This window comes from Schistocerca americana, chromosome 7 (genome assembly GCF_021461395.2).
Source record: "Schistocerca americana isolate TAMUIC-IGC-003095 chromosome 7, iqSchAmer2.1, whole genome shotgun sequence".
Classification (NCBI taxonomy): domain Eukaryota; kingdom Metazoa; phylum Arthropoda; class Insecta; order Orthoptera; family Acrididae; genus Schistocerca; species Schistocerca americana.
This window is the reverse complement of record NC_060125.1, coordinates 277,388,373-277,411,280: the sequence shown is the minus strand read 5'-3', so window position 1 is coordinate 277,411,280 and position 22,908 is coordinate 277,388,373. Positions and strand designations below refer to the sequence as shown.

The 22,908-nt window shown below is 46.2% G+C and overlaps 1 protein-coding gene and 1 non-coding gene across 2 annotated transcripts in view; one reads left to right on the top strand and one right to left on the bottom strand.

The window, feature by feature from the left end:
• The window catches only part of LOC124622872 (glucose dehydrogenase [FAD, quinone]-like), a 187,596-nt gene that overhangs the window by 133,709 nt on the left and 30,979 nt on the right, over nt 1-22,908 (top strand). The window lies entirely within an intron of this gene.
• On the bottom strand, nt 15,489-15,563 carry Trnas-cga. Its single transcript has one exon. It is a non-coding gene; the product is annotated as a tRNA-Ser (tRNA).

The window sequence follows — 22,908 nt, the reverse complement described above, 5'->3', positions numbered from 1 at the left end:
AAAGTAAGTGTGAAACTTGGTTTGGTGAGGGTTTATCTGACACTGTGGTCTTTGGTAGATTGTGCCGGGCACTGCGGATAGCTGCACTTACGAATTATCCTTGGAAATCAGCTTGGTAAAGGATCTTATACGACGAAATGCTCGCGCTTAAACATTGAAACATTAAACTATCAAAAAAATTGGTTCACTAAAACTGGCCTCAAGCTCTGGCTATTTTTAAAAATATGATTCCTCCCGAACAGGCCTCGAAGGCCCAATAATACCGACCGACCGCTGTGTCATCCTGAGTCGATATGCGTCACTGGATCCAGATACAGAGGGGCATATGGTCAACACCCCTCTTCCAGCCGTTGTCAGTTTTCGTGACCGGAGCCGCTACTTCTCAGTCGAGTAGTTCATTTGGCCAGAGAATGTATGAGTGCACCCCACTTGCCAACAGCGCTCGGCAGTCTCGGACGGTCACCCATCCAAGTGGTAAATAAGCCCGGCAGTGCTTAAATTCTGTGATCTGACGAAATGGTGTTACCCTTGTGCCAAGGCCGTCGGTTGCAGGCTGATTTTGGATGCGTCTAAATTTCAAGTAGGAGAGAAAATTATAACTGTGTGCTAGAAAACTATGTAGTATCGTTTCTAACAACTATTTCTAGTAGAGGGAATATTGCAGTATTGCAACATGGAATGTGTATTGGATACGGTTTAGAAATTTTCCAGAATGGGGCTAGGGAGGGGTTTAAACATTATTTATTCTCTATCTATAACAGCAAGAAATATTTATTTAAGCTTACTTTTCGTTTCTCGGTAAGCTGCCTCCTATTCCTGTATAACCGCAAAGTCCATTTTGATGTTTCGCAGGAATAAACGAGTAAACTGACCGCTACTGGCAAAAATGTGCCAGCACATTATAACGAAGAATAAAGTCGTTAGATATTTTGTAATTACTGCTTTCATAGCAGCGAGACATTAGTTACGGAACGAGACAAAAAGGTGGAAAGAGCGACGCGATCTTTCCCTGCAATTTTCATCATGGAGGCATTACGGTAAATCGCATAAATCTCGACGGCTAAAAAAACATACAACGTACAAAACAGCCTTAAAACTGCCACGCCGCCGGCGAATTGGAGACGGTGGCGCGGGCCCGTCGTAATGGAATCGCCTGCACAGATACATGTGAAAGCACGGCGAGAATAAATACGCGCAGTAATGCTTGTGCCGAGCGAGGCGGCGGCGCGCGCGTCCCAGATGATGTATTATGATTACGCCGGGCATTACTCTGAATAACGCTGCCATAACTTGCCGCCGCTCGCCGCGCCTCTCCGGAAAGCGGAGAGGGCTGGCCAGAGTTAATCGTTGCCCAACTCTCTCCCTGCCCCCCACACTCACACACACCAACCCTCAACCCTCCGAACCCTTCCAGACGGCAACACACTGGAGTCCTGGAGAGGGAGGTGGCAACCAGCAGGCGCTTCCTGCACTAGTTGTCCCTACTCTGGCCAAGGCACTTCCGTTGCTAACAAAACAGTTGAAGCAAGCTACCACCCACACTCCGCCTCGTGACGTTTCTCATGCATTTTTATTTGTGGACAAAGTACGAGTATTTAACAATATCAATAGAGACGAAATTTCTGTATCTGATAGAGAAGGAAACTATTCTATAACATCTATGGAAATACCAGCTGAGGAGATTACCGTAAGTGCAGAAGCATGTAGACTTTTTGTCTGTCATTACTACATTCCTTTGGCACCTGGCAACGGTTCGCAATTTTTTATTCCGATCTTGATGAAGTGGTGCGTCCGCAGCTCGTGGTCGTGCAGTAGCGTTCTCGCTTCCCGCGCCCGCGTTCCCGGGTTCGATTCCCGGCGGGGTCAGGGATTTTCTCTGCCTCGTGATGACTGGGTGTTGTGTGATGTCCTTAGGTTAGTTAGGTTTAAGTAGTTCTAAGTTCTAGGGGACTGATGACCATAGATGTTAAGTCCCATAGTGCTCAGAGCCATGAAGTGGTGCATCAAGAGGAAGATCAGTGTATGCATAAGATTTCGTAGTCTTACATATATGTATGTAATATACAAAAGGGAAAGGTTTATCAGAAGTCCCTCGAAGTTCTTGGGCAATTTACTTCAAATTTCTATACGATCCCCTAATGAACATTTGGGTGGACATAGGCTATGCATTTTTTAATATACACAATATATATATATATATATATATATATATATATATATATATATATATATATAAAGTAAATGTTGTTACCAGATATCTCGAAAAGTTCTTGACTGATTACTGCAAATTTCTTGATCGAATTACTTCAAATTTCTTCATTCACATAAAACAATGAAGAAAATAATGAAAAAATAAATGGCGTATACCCGTTGAAAAAGATAGGATAAACTTCAAATACTATCAGCCACTCCAACGTAAGCACCTCTCCCCCCCCCCCCCCCCCCCCCCACAAACTCCCCAATACCGTGACTACCCTGTTGCAAACCTACCCAAACATGCTTTCAAACGGCTGAAGCACAGAAACTGTATGTTTCCGGACATGAGTTGCTGTTCAGAATACTATATACTCACTCCCCTCTACAATTCCTAGACGTTTGTAACAGGAATTTCCGAACACTTTGTATTTGCAAAAGTCAGAACGGGAAGACGAGAACCTGACTTTAACTAATGTCGCAGGTGAAGACGTATTCATTCGTCGCATTCCGTTGACACCCAGAGGTTCAAATACGCCTTTTGATTTAAAGCGACTACCGTTTCCCATACAACAAGGCTCAAGGCCACTCACATTGTGTGGCAAATATTAAACCTCACGGATAACGCCGGGAATTACAGGTAGTAAATAATACAGGGTGATTCAAAAAGAATACCACAACTTTAGGAATTTAAAACTCTGCAACGACAAAAGGCAGAGCTAAGCACTATCTGTCGGCGAATTAAGGGAGCTATAAAGTTTCATTTAGTATGAACGTGACTCGCCTAAGGTGAACGTTTTCTGTGCCATTTCAGCCAATAAAGTTTTTGGTCCCTTTTTCTTCGAAGGTGCTACTGTAACTGGACTACAGTATCTGGAGATGTTAGAGAATTGGCTGTTCCCTCAGCTCGAACAAGAAGCACAACAATTCATATTTCAGCAGGATGGAGCGCCACCACATTGGCACTTGTCTGTCCGTAACTACCTGAACGTCAACTACCCGAGGCGATGGATCGGCCGCCAGGCAGCCCGTGACAGAGCACTTCATCACTGGCCTCCAAGAAGCCCTGATCTTACCCCCTGCGATTTTTTCTTATGGGGGTATGTTAAGGATATGGTGTTTCGGCCACCTCTCCCAGCCACCATTGACGATTTGAAACGAGAAATAACAGCAGCTATCCAAACTGTTACGCCTGATATGCTACAGAGAGTGTGGAACGAGTTGGAGTATCGGGTTGATATTGCTCGAGTGTCTGGAGGGGGCCATATTGAACATCTCTGAACTTGTTTTTGAGTGAAAAAAAACCTTTTTAAATACTCTTTGTAATGATGTGTAACAGAAGGTTATATTATGTTTCTTTCATTAAATACACATTTTTAAATTTGTGGTATTCTTTTTGAATCACCCTGTATTTCGAAGTTACACAATTTCAGAGACTTTACTGGTCTCACACAGATACGATAATATACATATAGGTTGCAGTAGTAAGTGAAAATCTGTACCAGAGCTGGGAAGCGAACCAGGGTCTCCTGCTTATTAAGCAGGTGCCTTAGCCACTAAGCCACCTTGGCTCAGCGCTTCACAGAACTGCACGGATTACTCTGGTATGCCTCCCTCTTCGATCTAAATTCGCCCTTATGCCTGGACTGAATTGCCGAGGCTCTCCACGTTCTGAAACAGCACCTCAGCATCCCACGTAAATGGGGGATACAGCCTGAAGCCAAGGCGCAGGTATTTACACAAATGAAATGACACTATTTTAGAGACTTCACTGGTCTCATACAGATATGATTTTATGTATATAGACTGTAGCAGCGGGTGAAAATTTGTACCAAGGGCGGGAATCGAACCCAGGTCTCTTGCTTATTAGGCTGGTGCGTTTACAGGGGGAAGCGTGCCAAGGTCATCCGTGCAGTTGTGTGAACCGCTGTGGCAAGGTGGTTTAGTGGCTAATGCACCTGCCCGAGTTCGGTTCCGGCTTTGGTACAAATTTTCCGTTACAGCTTCTGTCTGTATACATAAAATCGTATCTGTATGAGAGCAGTAAAGTGTCTGAAATTGTGTCATTCCGTTTGTATAAGTACCTGCGCCTGGGTTTCAGGTTGGATCCCCCATTTATGCTCGCTGCTGAGGCGGTGTTCCAGAACATGGAGAGCCTTGGCAATTCATGTGCAAGGGGGATTTAGATCTAGGAGGGAGGCATGCCAAGTTAATCCGCGCAGTTGTGGGAACTACTGTAACAAGGTGGCTTAGTGACCAACGCACCTGCCTCGTAAGCAGGAGACCAGCGTTCGGTTCCCAGCCTTCGTACAAATTTTTGCTCTCCCCTTCAGTCCATATACATAAAATGACATTGGTAGCACATGAGGAAAGTAATTTCGATTTACTTTTGTTGTTATGTTCACCCAAGCACCGAGAAAAAGTCAGTTAACGACGAAGCATTTGTGAACAAGCGAGGAGTGTTGCGAGTATTTTGGATAAGGATTTTATTGAGGTAAGGAACAGCAACAGGAACAGGCATTTGACCTTTGTGATAATATAAGGCACGGCCTCGTCTTATAACTAATGATCACTCTTGAAGACTGTCTTGTCTGTCAGTTTATCTGAACACCCTTCTCCAAAACTACTGGGTGAACTATCATGGGGTTTTTGGAGGTAACTTGAGGATATCTTGGGGCACCGTATCGATTTTATTTCATCAACATCGTTTCGCAGCAAAAACGTATGGTGATTTAAAGTTTTATCTAAAACCATCGTACCTGGTTGATTGGCCGAACACGCTTATCTCTTTTCACACGTACCTAGAGCATAGCTTGGGGCACTGTATAGGCTTTATTTCATGAAAATCGGGCCGCAGGAAAGAATCTATCGTTACTGAGTTCTAGAAATGCGAAAGTAACTGTACCCGATACATCTTGACTGAACCTTTTTCGATGAAATTTCGTATGGAGATAGTATGAACCCTTAGGAACAACATGGTCTACTTTAGAATGTGTGTATTGATTTGAAGAACATTACGTGAATCAGGGAAAAAGTTTACTCTCTTACTTTTGATCTTTATCACAGTTGTGAAATTACTTTTATTTATCGATATGTGCTACGTGATATGATTCAAAGCAATAAATGTCACGCTTATACTATCTTCAATGTGTTTAATCCATAATTGCACGTTATTTTTTGCACAGTGTACCCATTGTATATTTACAGCTACTTCAATAGCACGACGACTGCCCATGCAATCTGTACGCACTGCTCAGGTAGCGACGCATTGTGGCGTTGCGAGGGTGAAGGGAGAGACGCACATCATGAGCTATTCTTACCCGAAGGCATCCGATTTACTTATTCACCATCACTCAACATAGCAAAGCTACTGATAAGAAAGTACAATCCCAGATAACAGCTAGCTGTAAATGTAACTGATAGTTCATAGAATTACCACCTCCATGCTGACCAGTACGGATTTTGAAAGCATCGGTTATGTGAAACTCAGCTCAGTTGACATCATAAAAGCAATGGATCAAGACAGTCACAAATATATAGTATTTCTTGACTTCATAAAAGCATTTGACACTTATTAACAAAGTTGTGTCGTTAGCTGAACGTGGTGACACAGACCCTTCAACATTTATTAAATGGTTAAGGTATGAGTATATTTATATACACTACTTACAGGACAGATGTACTTCAACATTACTTTTCTATCCTTGACAGTAACTGTTTCATACTTTTTCAGCTCAGTGCTATGGAAAGCAGGTGTGCTGTTACAAAACACAATCCCTTGCTATCTGTTGTCAGATTAGTAGCGTTGCACAGTGAGGTACCTCGCTTTAAAACCTAGACACAATAGAAAAATTGGTTTACAGAGATCCGTTCTTTTTAGATTTTTAAGGTCAGTTATTACGAACCCTATGTCGGAATTACAAAATTCAAAATGTTGGATCTAATTTGACAGAGGAAAATTATAAATTTAGCACATTCGAGTAAAACTTTGGGTATAAAATATGTTGGGGTCGCTGATAACGAATTAGAAGAGGAAATTGCCTTTTTGTAATGTTTTATTTGTTATTTTACATTTTTCAATCTAAATCGTACACATTCGTCACTTCCGTCACGTCTCTATCGAAAGGGTCGCTGTCTGGTTGTTCAGATAGATGGTTCGAAAAGCAGACCTCAGGTGCAATCTGTTTATCTTCTGCACAAACACTGTCTCCACGTACGCGCAAACCATACTTACTCTACCACGCAAAAACATTTGGGGTTGCACTCGTCTGGGATGAGACGTTCTCGGGTGGTCTACTGGTGGCCGAAACGCACAATAACCCTGGATTCGGTGTGGGGCGGCGGTGGGTTGAGTGGACTGCTTAGTCTGTTGTGGGAATGTGTACCGCTGCGGGCTACAGCGGGGACGAAGCCTCTCCATCGTTTGCAGGTCCCCAGTACCAAACAATGCAATACAAGCAGGGTCTTGGGGAATCCCAGTCCAGCACACATTTCCTGTTGTCGCTGATTCCTCATCAAGTCTTGAGGTAGCTGACACCAATAATTCCTTTTTCCCCCTCCAAACTCAGATATATCACAGGTGCGGATTCCACGTAGTATCTGTTCTACTTACATTCTGTCCAGGTTTTTAAGTGCGCGTCGTTCTAGATCCTTTTAGTCTCACTGCGAGAGTCCCGAGATCTGTGTGAAGCTCGGTGTGGGACTTCTTAAAAAGGCGCGCTGGGGGTTACACGTGCATGCAATGAGCCGCAGTGAAAACCCCGTCTTCTGGTGGCGTCCGTGACGCTGAACGACGGCGAAATCTGGAGGAGCGAGGAGAGCAGTGGTTCTCTGGTAGGCTGCGCAGTGTCCCCCCTCCCCAACGCAATCTGACTCCGTTTGCATGAGTCCACTGTGAGACCCAATTCTATTCAAATGGAACCAACTACGACCCATTACACCACAGACTGTGGTTCACCAGAAAACAGGGAGCTGTCAGTATCATTTACCGTGCGCCGGTGCAGGAATAGTTTACCCTTCCGCCTTGATTCAGGAAGGGCAGCAGAAATCAGCGCGCTGTGGGCGAGGAGCGGCGCACTGCAGCAGCTTTAATGTTCTAGTGCGTCCACAAAAATTTGCAAACTATGCGGTCTGGCGTTCTAATTATCAGAATGCAGGAAACGTCCCTATCAGAGCCCTGAAATCCAGGCAGGTTTCAGTGTGAGGTGCACACCGTCGCTGGTGTGACCAAATGGTTCAAATGGCTCTGAGCACTATGGGACTTAACTTTTGAGGTCATCAGTCCCCTAGAACTTAGAACTATTTAAACCTAACTAACCCAAGGACATCACACACATCCATGCGACCGTAGCGGTCGTGCGGTCCCAGACCGTAGAGCCTAGAACCGCTCGCCCACTCCGGCCGGCTGGTCTGGCCAAACCAATTTGACTCACCGGTATGACAGTGTTTGCTGGAATTGTCAAACGCCCGATGGCTGACTCAGGATGAGTAAGTTCAACATTATGACACGTAATATGTCTCAGATGATATGCAATTCCACTGTTGGTAAAGCTGCAAACTGTCGCTGACTCTTAGTCCAGCACAAGGCGGTAAGTCTCACCCAGTAGGGAAAGACCTGAATGTGCAGCAGCATGTTAGGGTGATGTTTAGAGCCTCAATAGAAAAATAATGGGAGAAGCTGAGTTCCTAACTCGCTGCTTATTAACGTTTCATTTTTGTTAGCTAATGTTGTCGAATGAAGAAGGAACTGTTGCCGTGATGTGGTATTGCTCTGCCAATGTTCAGTGACGAGAAAGACAAACACAGTGCGGTGCGCCATGTTTAGTTTCGCTCCCCTGGGCTTGCTCGTGTATCGTAACACCCAGAAACCCGCTAGCTGCCGGTAGCTGTACGCACAATCGCTAATCATGTTGGCACACTGAATCGCTGTCTAAATCGCCCTTTGTAATGTCCTGCTAAAGGTAAATGAATGCCCCGAATATATGCAGGGGATCAACATAAATATGGAAACACCAAAAACACAACATATTACCGTGCCTAATTCGGTGTTGGAGGTCCGTTGGCGTTCAAAACAGCTTCCCGTTGTCTCGGGATGGATAGATACTGGTCCCGTATGGTTTTCAAGGGAAACCTATACTATTCTGAAGAGGTTGAAAAATCAGCCAACCAGTTGCAAACACATGTTTATCAGCCCTTGAACCAGATTTCGATATTTGTAAAAATAACGTCTTCAGAAGTTGTGGGCCTTGTTACATCTACACTGCTTCTGAAGAAGATATTTTTACAAATATCGAAATCTGGGTCAAGGGCTAATAAACTTTTGTTTGCTACTGGTTGGCTGATTTTTCAACCTCTTCAGATTTACTCAGTTGCTGTTTCGCAGCCGTGTTTAAGATTTCGTTATAGTGTTCTTCCTTCAAAGCAGTGGCAAGTTCCGGCAACGATGATGGAGGTGGATATCGATCGCGCCCTCCTCTCCGAGCCGGCCGCTGTGACCGAGCGGTTCTAAGGGCTTTAATACGGAACCGCGCTGCTACTACGGTCGCAGGTTCGAATCGGGCCTCGGGCTTGGACGTGCGTGAAGTCCTTAGGTTTAAGTAGTTCTGAGTCTAGGTGACTGATGACCTCAGATGTTCAGTGCCATAGTGCTTGGAGCTATTTTGAACCTCCTCTCCGACGTCGATCACAGAGATCTGGAAACTGGGGTGGCCAGGGTAGATGCGATAATTCGTTCTCCTGCTCACAAAACCAGTCTTGGACGACGCGAACTGTGTGAACGGGGCCTCTGTCCTCTTGGAAAACAGCATCATCATATGACAAAAAAAAATTGTACCATGGGATGGATCCGATCAGCTAAAACGGTTACACAGTCCCTGACAGTAATACGATCTAGCAGAGTAACCATGGAGCCTGTGGGAGCTTGGGTCGACGTACACCAGACGTAAAGTCGGTCAGAAGTTGGAAACAGTGTGAAACAAAACTCTTCGGACCTCATGACTTCCTTCCACTGCTCAGTAGTCCAGATTTTACGGCTTTGGCACCACGTTCTCCGATTACGGGCATTTGCATCACTGATGAACAGTTTTGGATCGGAGTTCCAGCTCGTCCCGTAATTCGCCGTTTATGGAGCTGTTTTGCGGTTGACAGGATTCGCTAGTGCGACATTGAGTTCTGCGGTGACTTTTGCAGCGGACTTTCTCTTATTTTTCGTCACAATCCTCTTCAGTGACCGTCTGTCACAATTACTCAGCACAGACTTCCATGGGCGTTGTGACTTGGTGCAAATGGTTTCCCGCTTTCCCTGCATGTTGTATAAATCTTCGATGAGATGCCTCTCTAACACCAAACACTGCGGCTACCTTGGTTACGGAAGCACCTACCATAACAGCACCAACAACTTCCCATGTTCGAATTCACTTATCTCCGACATATGTAATGCAACTACGACTACACAAAACGCAGTTCTGACCACGAGTGAAAATTGTAACGTACTGAGGGTATTGTGCCGGCCGGGGTGACCGAGCGGTTCTAGGCGCTACAGTCTGGAACACCCAGAATATATGCAGGGGATCGACAAAAATACGGAAACACAAAAAACACAACGTATTACCGTGCGTAATTCGGTGTTGGAGACCCACTGGCGTTCAAAACAGCTTCCAGTCGTCTCGGGATGGATAAATGCATGTCCTGTATGGTTTTCAAGGGAAACGTATACTATTCCTAAGAGGCTGAAAAATCATCCTACCAGTTGCAAACACAGAATATATGCTGGGGATCGATGTCCTTAGGTTAGTTAGGTTTACGTAGTTCTAAGTTCTAGGGAACTGATGACCTCAGAAGTTAAGTCCCATAGTGCTCACAGCCATTTGAGGGTATTGTACAGGTGCCTTCCGTGGTCAAATACAGGGTATATCAAACAGAATCATACTATTTGGTACGCCTATATTTCTGAAACTAATAAACACATACAATGAATTTTGTTCCTCGATTAACGGGAAACTCAAAAAGTTTTTTTTCATATCTTTTCATGTGTGTTCAATATACCACTCCTTGAGATGCATGGCATATGTCAATGCGGTATTCAAACTGTTGCCACACTGCAGCGAGCTTGTCTTGAGTTACAGCATCCACAGCTCCTGGTATGGATTCATTGTTGTTGGTGACGGAGGCATGTAAACAGATTCTTTTATAAGCCCCCACAAGAAATAATCACATACAGTCAGGTCCGATGACCTTGGAGGCCAGTAATGTAAGGCTGACTCATTTGATCCGGTGTGACCGATCCATCATTCGGCAGTTCTTTGATCCTGGAAGACTCTGCAGGAGAGACGCTCAATAGCTCGATACGGGCTTTTGTTGAAGTTTCGAGAACATGTATATCTCGCGAAGAGACCATGAGGATAAAATGAGAGAGATTATAGCCCACGCAGAGGCATACCGACAATCTTTCTTTCCACGAACAAGACGAGACTGGAATAGAAGGGAGAACCGATAGAGGTACTCAGAGTACCCTCAGCCACACACCGTCAGGTGGCTTGCGGAGTATGGATGTAGATGTAGATAATGATGTAGATTTAAAAATTCCCGCTCTTCCAGGTGCAAGTGCGGCGGTGCCCCATCCTGCTGGTAAATGAAGTCGTTCGAATTAGTCTCCAACTGTGGGAAAAGAAAGTTCACAAGTATATCTAGATGCGTGTTTCCTGTAACAGTGCTCTTGGCAAAGAAAAGTGGACCATAAACCTTTTCCCGTGAAACTGCACAAAACACATCAAATTTTGGAGAGTCCCTCTCATGTTGTACAACTTCATGTGGTTGTTCCGTATCCCATATTCTCACTTATGTCGGTTCACTTTTACATTTCAATGGAATGTTGTATTATCACTAAATATTAAGCGTGAAAGAAAATTTTCATCCTCCATCTTGCCAAGAACGGAATTACAGAACTCCATACGTTGTTGTTTGTCACCTTCACGAAGAGCTTGCAGTAGCTGAATTTTGCGTGGTTCCATGTGTAAACGTCGACGCAACATAACGCTAGACGGACATCGGGAGCATGTTGAGTTGTCGAGCTGCACGGCGAACGGATTTCTGCGGACTCCTTGTGAAGCTATAGCGGATGCGTTCGACGTGTGTGTCAGACACTCGGTGACGTCCCTGCGATTTGCCTTTACACAAAACAACATATAGCCGCGCGGGGTAGCCGCACCCTCTCAGGCGTCTTGTCACGGTTCGCGCGGTTCCCTCCGTCGGAGGTTCGAGTCCTCCCTCGGCTATGGGTGTGTGTGTTGTCCTTAGCGTAAGTCAGTTTAAGTTAGATTAAGTAATGTGTAAGTCTAGGGACCGATGATCGCAGCAGTTTGATCCAAATTTCCAAACAACTTTTTTTTTTTTAAATTGTTCATACCATCGTCTAATGCGCTGTGCTTTGGGAGGATCCACACCATACCTAGTACGAAGGTCACGCTGAACAGTTATTACTGACCTGCACTGCGCCAAACGTTGAACGCAAAACGTTTTCTCTTGTCCCGACGCCATTTTTACTAGAACAGAAGTGGGCGCACACTGCTGCTACCTAGCGGGAACCATGTAAAACTGGAGAGTTTGCTCTTTCCAATAGAGCATTGTTCACGCACATATTTCAAATAATATAATAGTTATGATTTTTTAATCACAGCGGCACCTGTAGACTTGGCTATAATCTACACTTACGTTCAAGCACGTATTTCTCGCGGAGTTTTGTCCACGCACTGTAGCTTCGGCAGATTCATTTCGATGTTCTGCCATCGTTTGCTTGCTATGTTGTCCGAGCTGCATTTACCTCTACAGCACAATTAGACGTGTTATAATAGATCATACCAACTCACTACCGTAAAAGTCATATTTGAAAAGTACCATCAGTCACAAAAAAGTATTCGCTAGGAGAATTATTGTTGCTTTCGGTTTCCTACAAAGACCAATTTCAGACTTATCTACATCTACATCTACATGACCAATCTGCAATTCACACTTAAGTGTACGGCAGTCGGTTTATACAACCACTTCCAGATTACTTCTCTACCATTCCTCCTCCAGTAACACGTGGGAAAAATGAACTCCCAAATTTTACGGGCAAGCAATGGTTTCTCTTACTTTATCAGGATTATCATTTTCCCTATGATGATGATGATCGTATGGCATTGTTGGCCGGGAGGCCCCATGTGGGGAAGTTCGGCCGCCGTATTTCAAGTCCTTTTTAGTTGACGCCACTTCGGCGACTTGCGAGTCAATGATGATGAAGAACACACAACACCCAGTCATCACGAGGCAAAGAAAATCCCTGACCCCGCCGGGAATCGAACCCGGGACCTCGTGCGCGGGAAGCGAGAACGCTACCGCAAGACCACGAGCTGCGGACATTTTCCGTCTGTAAGTGGGAGTTAACAAAATGAGTCAGCGTTTGGGGGAGGAAACTGGTAACTGAAACTTCGTGAAAAGATCTCACAGCATCGAAAAACGCCTTTGTTTTAACGATAGTCACACCAATTCGCTTATCATATCTGTGGCACTCTCCCCTATTTCGCTATAATACAAAATGAGTTTCCCTTCTTCGAACGTTTCCCACGTCCTCCTCCAATCTTTTCTGCTAAGGATTCCACGACGCACAGTAGAACCAGGGAAGCGGATGGACAAGTGTAATGACGGCAGCGTCATTAGGAAATTTTTTGCGTCTCCTAAGTTTACTGCCAATAAAACGAAGTCTTTGGTTAGCCTGCCTAGCAACATTTTCTTTGCGATGGTTACAGTTTAAGTACTTCGGAGTTGTAATTCCTAGGAATTTAGTTGAATAGACAAGTTTTAAATTTGTGTAAATTATCGTGAATCCGAAATGTAACGGAGTTCTATTTAGTTCTCATGCGGAAGACGGCACATCTTTTTTTAGGGTCAATGGCCACTTTTCACAACATCTTGTTAAAGTCATTTTCATTTCGATTTTCTCAAGGGTTTACTAGACTTTCAAAAAACTAAGAGAATTGCAAATTGAACAAATGATTGTACGTACACATTGGTAATGCATATTAACAAACAAAAAAAAACTCCGTGTAAGGGTCCAGGTAACTTACATGTACAATAACAGAATATGTAAGCTGAAGATGTTGCCTATGAAAACGAAAATTTATCTGGATTTCAGGTCACTGGTGGCTCCTTAAATAAATTGAGACGATACGCGTCTGTCAAAAGAAGTATTGAGTTGCATACAGATGGTCATAACTTAAAAATCGTTAATAGCAACTGAGGATTGACACATCAACAACATCCAAGGGTATTTTTGCTTTAAATTGTAATTTCCTCTAATTTACTAATTTATATTTTCTGATCTGGCATTGAAGTTCAGTTCCTTGCTGCTTCTTAGAAGGCTGACATTCATACTGGCAATGTAAAACGCACCTAATGGCGCAACTTTTCATCTTCCCTTTCTCTAAAACCATGTCGTCAGGCATAATCAACGACTTATCAACGAATAAGGCATGAAATGTTGCAGCAGTGGATACACCGGTTACCGTGAGATCACTGGAGCTAAGCGCTGTTAGGCGTGGCCGGCGCTTGGATGGGTGACCATCCACCCGCCATGCGCTGTTGCCATTTTTCGGGGTGCACTCAGCCTCGTGATGCCAGTTGAGGAGCTACTCGACCGAATAGTAGCGGCTTCGGTCAAGAATAACATCATAACGACCGGGAGAACGGTGTGTTGACCCCCACGCCCCTCCTATCCGCATCCTCCTTTGAGGATGACACAGCGGTCGGATGGTCCCGGTAGGCCACTCGTGGCCTGAAGACGGAGTGCTTTTTTTTTTTTAAGGCATGAAATGTAGTGCTTTCCGGACTGTACTAACCCCTTGTTTTCAAAAGTTCATAGGGAAATGCTCTGGCTTCAGTAGTGGAAACACTGATCACCAACGATAAAGCATCTTTCAAACCAACGACAGTTGTATCATATGGTTGGGATTCTCTTTTCAATTAATTAAGTTTGACGTCAACTTTGCAAGCAATGCTTGCATTTCATTTCCAGAGCAAAAAAATGGTTCAAATGGCTCTGAGCAGTATGGGACTCAACTGCTGAGGTCATTAGTCCCCTAGAATTTAGAACTAGTTAAACCTAACTAACCTAAGGACATCACAAACATCCATGCCCGAGGCAGGATTCGAACCTGCGACGGTAGCGGTCTTGCGGTTCCAGACTGCAGCGCCTTTAACCGCGCGGCCACTTTCCAGAGCAGTTACTGATGTCCACTATTAGTAAGTGATTTGGTACTGAAATAAACCACTGTACTTCTAAGCTCAATAACGCTCATTAGAAACGAAGTTTGTCTTATAAGGCAGCTACATGACGTAAATTACCCTACAGCGGGATTTCTCATGAAGTTTTGTTCGTCTGTATGGCAGACAGTTACGACGCAAATGCAGCAGTTTTACGGAACAAAAGTAACATTTGATTTGACTCTTATGAAATCGAGTCGGGACAGGCAGAGGACCGTCGAACAGTAACATTCTGTAAATTATTCAGGCGACATAGTCGCGCACTAGCGAAGGAAACGGGACGAATAAATGTCGTGGTAATGTTGAAATACGAGTACATGAAACCGTACACTGGAAAGGAATAGCACGACAATGCCTACACGTGAAAAGAGAGCTAACGTAGAGTGTAAGTTTAGAGCTCTATCGCAGCGTCTGAATAGCCAGTAAAAATGGGAGCGTAACATTAACGAAACTGCAGTAAGACGCCTTTTGCACAATTTGACAGTCGTAACACTTATGTTACTGCTAGCCTTATGAGCTCTATTGTATAATTTACTTCAGTCGTTCTTTTTTATCATCAGAAGCAGTTTTATGGATTACATCGTCTGGCTTGCTCCATCTGAAGTCTACCTCTTTCTGTGTTCTTCCATGACCTTAAATCCTGAGGTTGCATAATACATATCTAATGTAGGTATCCGATTTCCATTCACTCTTATTATATCGGAACGTACAGTTCTTTTTCTTTATATGCTGGCCGCTGTGACCGAGCGGTTCTAGGCGCTTCAGTCCCGAACTGCGCTGCTGCTACGATCGCAGGTTCGAATCCTGCTTCGGGCATGGATGTGTGTGATGTCCTTAGGTTAGTTAGGTTTAAGTACTTCTAAGTCTAGGGGACTGATGACCTCAGATGTTAAGTCCCATAGTGCTTAGAGCCATTCAAACCATTTGAACCTTCCAGAATGAGATTTTCACTCTGCAGCGGAGTGTGCGCTGATATGAAACTTCCTGGCAGATTAAAACTGTGTCCCCGACCGAGACTCGAACTCGGGACCTTTGCCTTTCGCGGGCAAGTGCTCTACCAACTGAGCTACCGAAGCACGACTCACTCCCGGTACCCACAGCTTTACTTCTGCCAGTATCTCGTCTCCTACCTTCCAGACTTTACAGAAGCTCTCCTGCGAACCTTGCAGAACTAGCACTCCTGAAAGAAAGGATATAGCGGAGACATGGCTTAGCCACAGCCTGGGGGATGTTTCTAGAATGAAATATTCCCGTATCACCGGCCTTTTCCAAGTTATACCTCCTCCTCTTGTGATTCTTGAACAGAGCATTATCTATCACGAGCTGAGATATATTACAGAACTCAATTAGTCTTTCTCCTCTCTCACTCCTTGTGCCAATCCCATATTCTTCTGTAACTTCTCCTTCTACTCCTTCCCCTACAACTGTATTCCAGTCCCCCATGATTATTAGACTTTCATCTTCCCTTACGTACTGTATCAACAGCTTGAGTCGTCGGCATGTATACCTGAACTATCGTTGTCGGTGTTGGTTTGCTGTCGATTCTGGTAAGAACAACCCTATCAGTGAACTGTTCTCAGTAACACACTCTCTGCCCTACCTTCTTATTCATAACTACTCCACTCCAATTATACCATTTGCTGCTGCTGTTGATTCTACACTATACTCATCTGACCATAAATCCTTGTCTTCTTTCTGATTCACTTCACTGACTCGTATTACATCTAGACTGTGCCTCTGCATTTCCGTTTTCAGATTTTCTAGCTTCCCTACCACATTAAAGGATATTTCACACCCCGGCTTGTAGAATGTTATCCTTTCGCTGGTTATTCCATGTTTTCCCCATGCTCCTCGGCTCCCACCCCCTCGGCAGTCCCCTCCCTGAGATCCTAATGGGGAACTATTCTGGAGTATTTTCCAATGAAGAGATAATCATGACACTTTTTTTCCTTACAGGCCACATGTGCTGTGAATGTGTCTTTAATGCCGTCGTTTCCATTGCTTTCTGCATTCTCATGCCATTGACCAGTGCTGATTCTTCCGCCTTTAGGGACACCCGAAGGAGAAGAGTGCCCAGAACCTCTGTTCGATCTTCCGCCCTCTTTGACAAGGCCGTCGGCAGAATGAGGGTGACTTCTTATGCCGAAAGTCTTCGGCCGCCAATGCTGGTTATTAATCAAAATTTAAGTCGTGGCGGGCTTCGAACATGGGTTTTATGACTTTTGATTATTAACCAAAGACTCTGCCCCCTTTTTTTCGTTGCATGTGTCCCATGACACCCGTTCAAGTTCAGTGTCGAGCCGTTGACTCAGTTTTTCTTACAGAGGGCAGATAACCCCTCACCGAACACGCTAAACTACCGTGTTGGCACCCCTACACCTCGGTATAGCTCACTAAGCGTACCTCCTCTTTCTTTGTTCCTTTGCTATTCTACAATAAGAAGCTATCATTAGGAATACGGACTTTCTCGATGGCAATACAAAGAAAAGAATTTTCATTTCTTCTATTAAAGTCGTTATAAAAAATTACTAAATGAAAATACTGTAGAATACCTCGCGCAACAGCGAAAATAGTCCTCCAGAACTCACGTATATATCTTCTGCTGGCCACTGCTGAAATCAACAAAAAGCAGAAAGCCCGTGCGAAACACTGTTGGCTCCTATTTCTCCCTGGTTTATAAACCGTCTGCTAAAATCGTCACGTCACCCATTCTACCAGAAGGTGGAAGACCATCTAAATCTGACTTGTACACGTTAGGTGTGGCACGTAATACTGGATTTACTCCAGCGACTCACATTCCTGCAAACCATTTCCGTATGCGCAAACACTTTCCAGAAGTCTAGAAACGTAGATCTACCAATTGTCCTTCATTCATGGTACCTGATATCGTGTAAGAAATGAACACATAAGCTGAGTTTCACATGAGCGATGCTTTCTAGGACCGTGCTTGTTTGTAGACAGAAACTTACCTGCCTCAAGGAAGTTAATTACACTGCTGGAAAAAATTGGTACCCCCTTTCAGAAGTTCCCAGTTCACTCAGGATTTATTGATCGTAAGGAGTATACGAAATGATTACATTTGCAGATCAATAGAACAAGTGGTTCTGAGGTACCAGGTATAGATCCACGCTGAAACACCCATATTAGTACGTGGTGTACCCTCCAAGGGCAGCAATGCAGGCGCTAATTGTGGGATCCAGTCAATCCTACAGATGGCGCTTAGTGTCCTGGGATACATTATACCACGCCCGCTCGGCCTGTTCACGTACACTACTGGCCAATAAAATTGGTACACCACGAAGATGGCGTGCTACAGACGCGAAATTTAACCGACAGGGAGAAGATGCTGTGATATGCAAATGATTAGCTTTTCAGAGCATTCACACAACGTTGGCGCCGGTGGCGACACCTACAACGCGCTGACATGAGGAAAGTTTCCAACCAATTTCTCATACACAAACAGCAGTTGACCGGCGTTGCCTGGTGAAACGTTGTTGTGATGCCTCGTGTAAGGAGGAGCAATGCGTACCATCACGTTTCCGACTTTGATAAAGGTCGGATTGTATCCTATCGCGATTGCGGTTTATCGTAACGCGACATTGCTGCTCGGTTGGTCGAGATCCAATGACTGTTAGCAGAATATGGAATCGGTGGCTTCAGGAGGATAATACGGAACGTCGTGCTGGATCCCAACGGCCTCGTATCACTAGCAGTCAAGATGACAGGCATCTTATCCGCATGGCTGTAACGGATAGTGCAGACACGTCTCGATCGCTGAGTCAACAGAGGGAGAGGTTAGCAAGACAACAACCATCTGCACGAACAGTTCGACGACGTTTGCAGCAGTATGGGCTATCAGCTCGGAACATTGGCTGCGGTTACCCTTTACGCTGCATCACAGACAGGAGCGCCTGCGATGGTGTACTCAACGACGAACCTGGATACACGAATGGCAAAACGTCGTTTTTTCGGATGAATCCAGATTCTGTTTACAGCATCATGATGGTCGCATCCGTGTTTGGCGACATCGCGGTGAACGCACATTGGAAGCGTGTATTCGTCATCGCCATACTGGCGTATCACCCGGCGTGATGGTATGGGGTGCCATTGGTTACTCGACTCGGTCACCTCTTGTTCGCATTGACGGCACTTTGAACAGGCACTGACGGCACTTTGAACAGGCCCCCAGGGGCTCAGCATTCATTTGCTGAGTACGGGCTTGGCGACCCCGGGGTCCTGAGCTGGGGACTGGTCAGCGCCGCCAGTCTCCTGTCACCGTAACTCCCGGACATGCTTCAGCGACCACCGTATGGCGCGGCGGTGGAATGTTGTGTGCTGCAGGGAATGGTAATCTTGGCTTGACCGCCTGGATTGCGAGGAAGGCCAACCTCTATAAAAACCCCTCAATCTTCCGGTGTGCTCCGCGCCTATGAGATGCATGGCTGTTGAGGTGGAACAGTCGCAAGCGGGCAACCTCTGGGGCACCTGCCGCACCCCAGTTGTATACGGCTTACTCAGGCACGCGTGGCTCTGTCTGAGCGGACCTTTAGTTCCCTAGCTGCTCGTGGGACCGCAATGGACCCTTCGACCTCTACATTTCCCCCCTACCGGTGCCTTGGGTGGGCCACTGGTAGGAAAACACACCCCATCGAAGAAGCGACTTCGTGCTACGAGTCCTCCAGCGCCTAGTGTTGATCGAGATTTATCAGACTGTCGTAACAGAGCACATGCTGATAATCAGAATGTGTTTTTGATTATTAAACGGAAGGAGGGTAGCTTTGAGAGGGTTTCTCCCTTTTACATCAACAAGGGTCTTGAGGGAATTGCAGGAACACTTAAATCTGTGAAGCGACTGCGCAATGGGACTCTGTTAGTTGAGACATCTAGTTCCCGTCAAGTCGCTTCTCTTCGGAAAGCAACCTGTCTCGGTGAGTACGCTATCGAGACCGAGCTCCACTCCACGCTGAACTACAGTAAAGGTGTTGTGACATGTAGGGACTTGGTGGATATCCCCACAGACGAGTTAAAATCTGAATGGGCTGATGAAAGTATTGTTGACGTGCAGCATATTATGTAACGAGTCGATGGGGACCTAGTCAAATCCGACTCGTTTATTCTCACGTTCAGTTGCCCACGACTCCCAGAGCATGTTAAAGCGGGGTTCTTACGTTTGCCAGTAAGGCCACATTTCCCCAACCCAATGCGCTGTTTTAAATGTCAGCGCTTTGGGCATACTACGTTGGGGTGCAATGGGATAGCCACTTGTGGTAAATGTGGTCAGCCTGCCCATGAAGGAGCTGATTGTTCATCGCCTGTGAAGTGCGTGAATTGCTCTGGAAGTCACCCTGTCTGGAGCCGGGTCTGCCCCATCTATCTCGACGAACGGAAGATACAGGAGATTAAAACATCTAAGCGCATCCCCTATGGTGAGGCCAAGAAGCTCTTTAAGGCCATGCAACCTCCTGTGTTTACCACATCTTTCGCTTCCGCTCTGAAAAAACCGGTACAACTGGCCACTGTTGCTACGCAAACGGAGGTTGCTAGTGTTAGCACTAATACCTGCGTTTGCCAGTGCACTTGTGCTGCTGCAGTTGTTTTGCAACCTGCGGCTCTCCCCGCAACGTCGGACAAGACTGTGGTTGCTGACATTGGGGTACTTCCTCCCTCTCCCCATATGGGGCCTTCTGCCCAGGCGAGTAAAGCTCCAGCTGTTGACAAGGCTCTGCATTCTAAGCCCCCCAAGACAAAGACGCCGAAGCTGAAGGTTTTGCCACCTGAGGAGACTAGTCAGGGTCGGCCCGATGACGAGGCCATCGTACTGTCTGACATCTCCCGTGGGTCGTCATCGGAGCTGATGGACATTGATGTCGACCGGGGGCGATCTTCTCGCCCCAGGAATAAATCTCCGGCCAGTACGGGCTCTCCTCCAAAGCACAGAGGCAGGGTGAAAGTTCAGCCCCCTTGATCACTGGCTCCCATATTACAGTGGAACCTGAATGGGTTCAGGACGCATGTGGCCGAATTACAACTCCTTGTACGAGAGTGCCCTTTGTGCTTATGTCTCCAAGAGATACATTTTCGGGCCACTGATGCTCCTTCTTTGCGGGGCTATACCGTATATCGAAAAGACGATCTGACGGGGGAAAGGGCAAAGGGTGGTGTTGCGGTTTTTGTCCGTGACATGCACCTCTCATCTGAGCTCCCTCTCGTTACAGACTTGCAAGCAGTTGCAGTTGACCTTCTTGTGGGTCGGAGGCTCACAGTCTGTTCAGTTTATTTACCACCTCAGGATGCGATAGACTCTGAGGCTCTCACAGATCTTATTAGCCAACTCCCCCGCCCATTTCTTCTGCTGGGGGACTTCAATGCTCATAATGTCTTATGGGGCTCTCCGACTACTTGCCCCAGGGGTCGCATTCTGGAAAGCCTCATGATGTCTGAAGAACTGTGCATCCTCAACTCTGGTGCTCCCACTCATTTCTGTACTGCTTCCGGGTCGTCATCGACTATTGACCTTTCCTTTTGCTCTCCAGCACTCGCGGATTCTGCTCTGTGGGAGGTTGTTGCTGATCTCCATTCTAGTGACCACTTCCCCCTTTGGATTCGCCTCCTGGATGAGGCTGTGGCATTATCAGTTCCGCCTCGGTGGCACCTCTGCAGAGCTGACTGGACACTTTTCAGCCAACTGGCTGTTTTGGAACACCGTGCCAGCGTCCACGAATGGGTAGACCATGTTACAGCCGTGATCTCCCATGCTGCTGACTTGTCAATCCCACGGTCATCCGGTCATCCCAAGAGGCGTCCTGTCCCTTGGTGGACCACTGAGTGCCGCTCAGCTATCCGAGCCCGCCGTGCGGCTCTGCGCCGCTTCAAGTGCCGTCCCTCAGCTGACAAACTTGCGGCCTTTCGGGTGGCAAGGGCCAAGGCGCGGCGAGTGATTAAAGAGAGCAAACTACGGTCATGGCAATCGTTCTTGAACTCCATCTCCCGCTCCACTAATTCTACGAAAGTATGGGAAGCCATCAGGAGGATTTCCAGGAAACTCAGCCAACTACCTGTCACGGCATTGCTGCATCAGGGATGTCTCCTCACGGCGCCGAGAGACATTGCCCAGACACTGGCCATGCATTTTGCGGAATCTACCGCCACTATTAACTGTGATCCAGATTTCTGCCGCTACCGCACTGCCATCGAGAGGGGTCACTTGGACTTCCGGTCTCCCAATTCTGAACCCTACAACTGCCCCTTCACAATGTGGGAACTGGATTCGGCGCTGTCTGTGGCTCATGATACTGCACCTGGTCATGATCAAATCCGGTACAGCATGCTGCAGCACTTGTTGCTGCCATCCAAGGAAGTTCTCCTGAATTGTATTAATATGGTATGGTTATCCGGCACATACCCTGACTCGTGGAGGGAGGCGATTTAAATTCCTCTCCTCAAACCGGGGAAGGACCGAACGCATCCCAGTAGTTATCGAAGTATTGCTTTGACGAGCTGTGTCGGGAAGACGTTGGAACGCATGGTCAACCGTCGCCTGGTTTGGCTGCTCGAGACCAGGCAGCTCCTTAGCCCCTCTCAGTGTGACTTTCGGAGATGTCGTTCAACTATAGACAACTTGACCCTGCTTGAGGCGGCCATCCAGCAGGCCTTCCTGCGAAACCAGCATTGTCTAGGTGTATTCTTTGACATTCATAAGGCGTATGACACTACTTGGCGCCGCCATATCCTCAATCAACTCCATGAGTGGGGCTTTCGTGGCCGTCTCCCCATCTTCATTCGGTCCTTTCTTTCCCACCGCCTCTTTCGATATAGGGCTGGTAATGTGCTATCTGATTTGTATTTGCAGGAGAATGGTGTTCCTCAGGGAAGCGTTTTAAGTGTCACCCTCTTTGCCGTCGCCATTAATAGTATCACGTCCACTATCCGGAGTCCTGCCCAATGCTCCTTGTTTGTGGACGATTTTGCTGTTTTCTGTTCTTCCTCAAGTCTTGTCACTGCTAGTCGGCATTTGCAGCTTACGATACAGCGATTAGAGGCATGGACTGCGAAGACGGGTTTTACCTTTTCTGCAGACAAATGTGTGTGTGTGTTCATTTTAATCGTTCTCGACGTCTTTTTACCTCCCCTGAATTGCGTCTGAGGGACACCATTCTTCCCTTTAGCGACACTGTGCGGTTCATGGGCCTCACTTTTGATTCCAAGTTGTCGTCGTTGCCTCACCTTAAAGACCTCAAGGTGCGGGCCCTGAAGGCACTGAATATTTTGAAGCGTCTGAGCCATCGGTCCTGGGGAGCAGATCGGGCGCGTCTCCTGCAGTTTTATAGGGCTTTCGTCCGATCGCGTCTTGACTATGGTTGCACCGTGTATGGGTCAGCAAGGCCTTCGTATCTGAAGATTCTTGACGCAGTACACCATGAG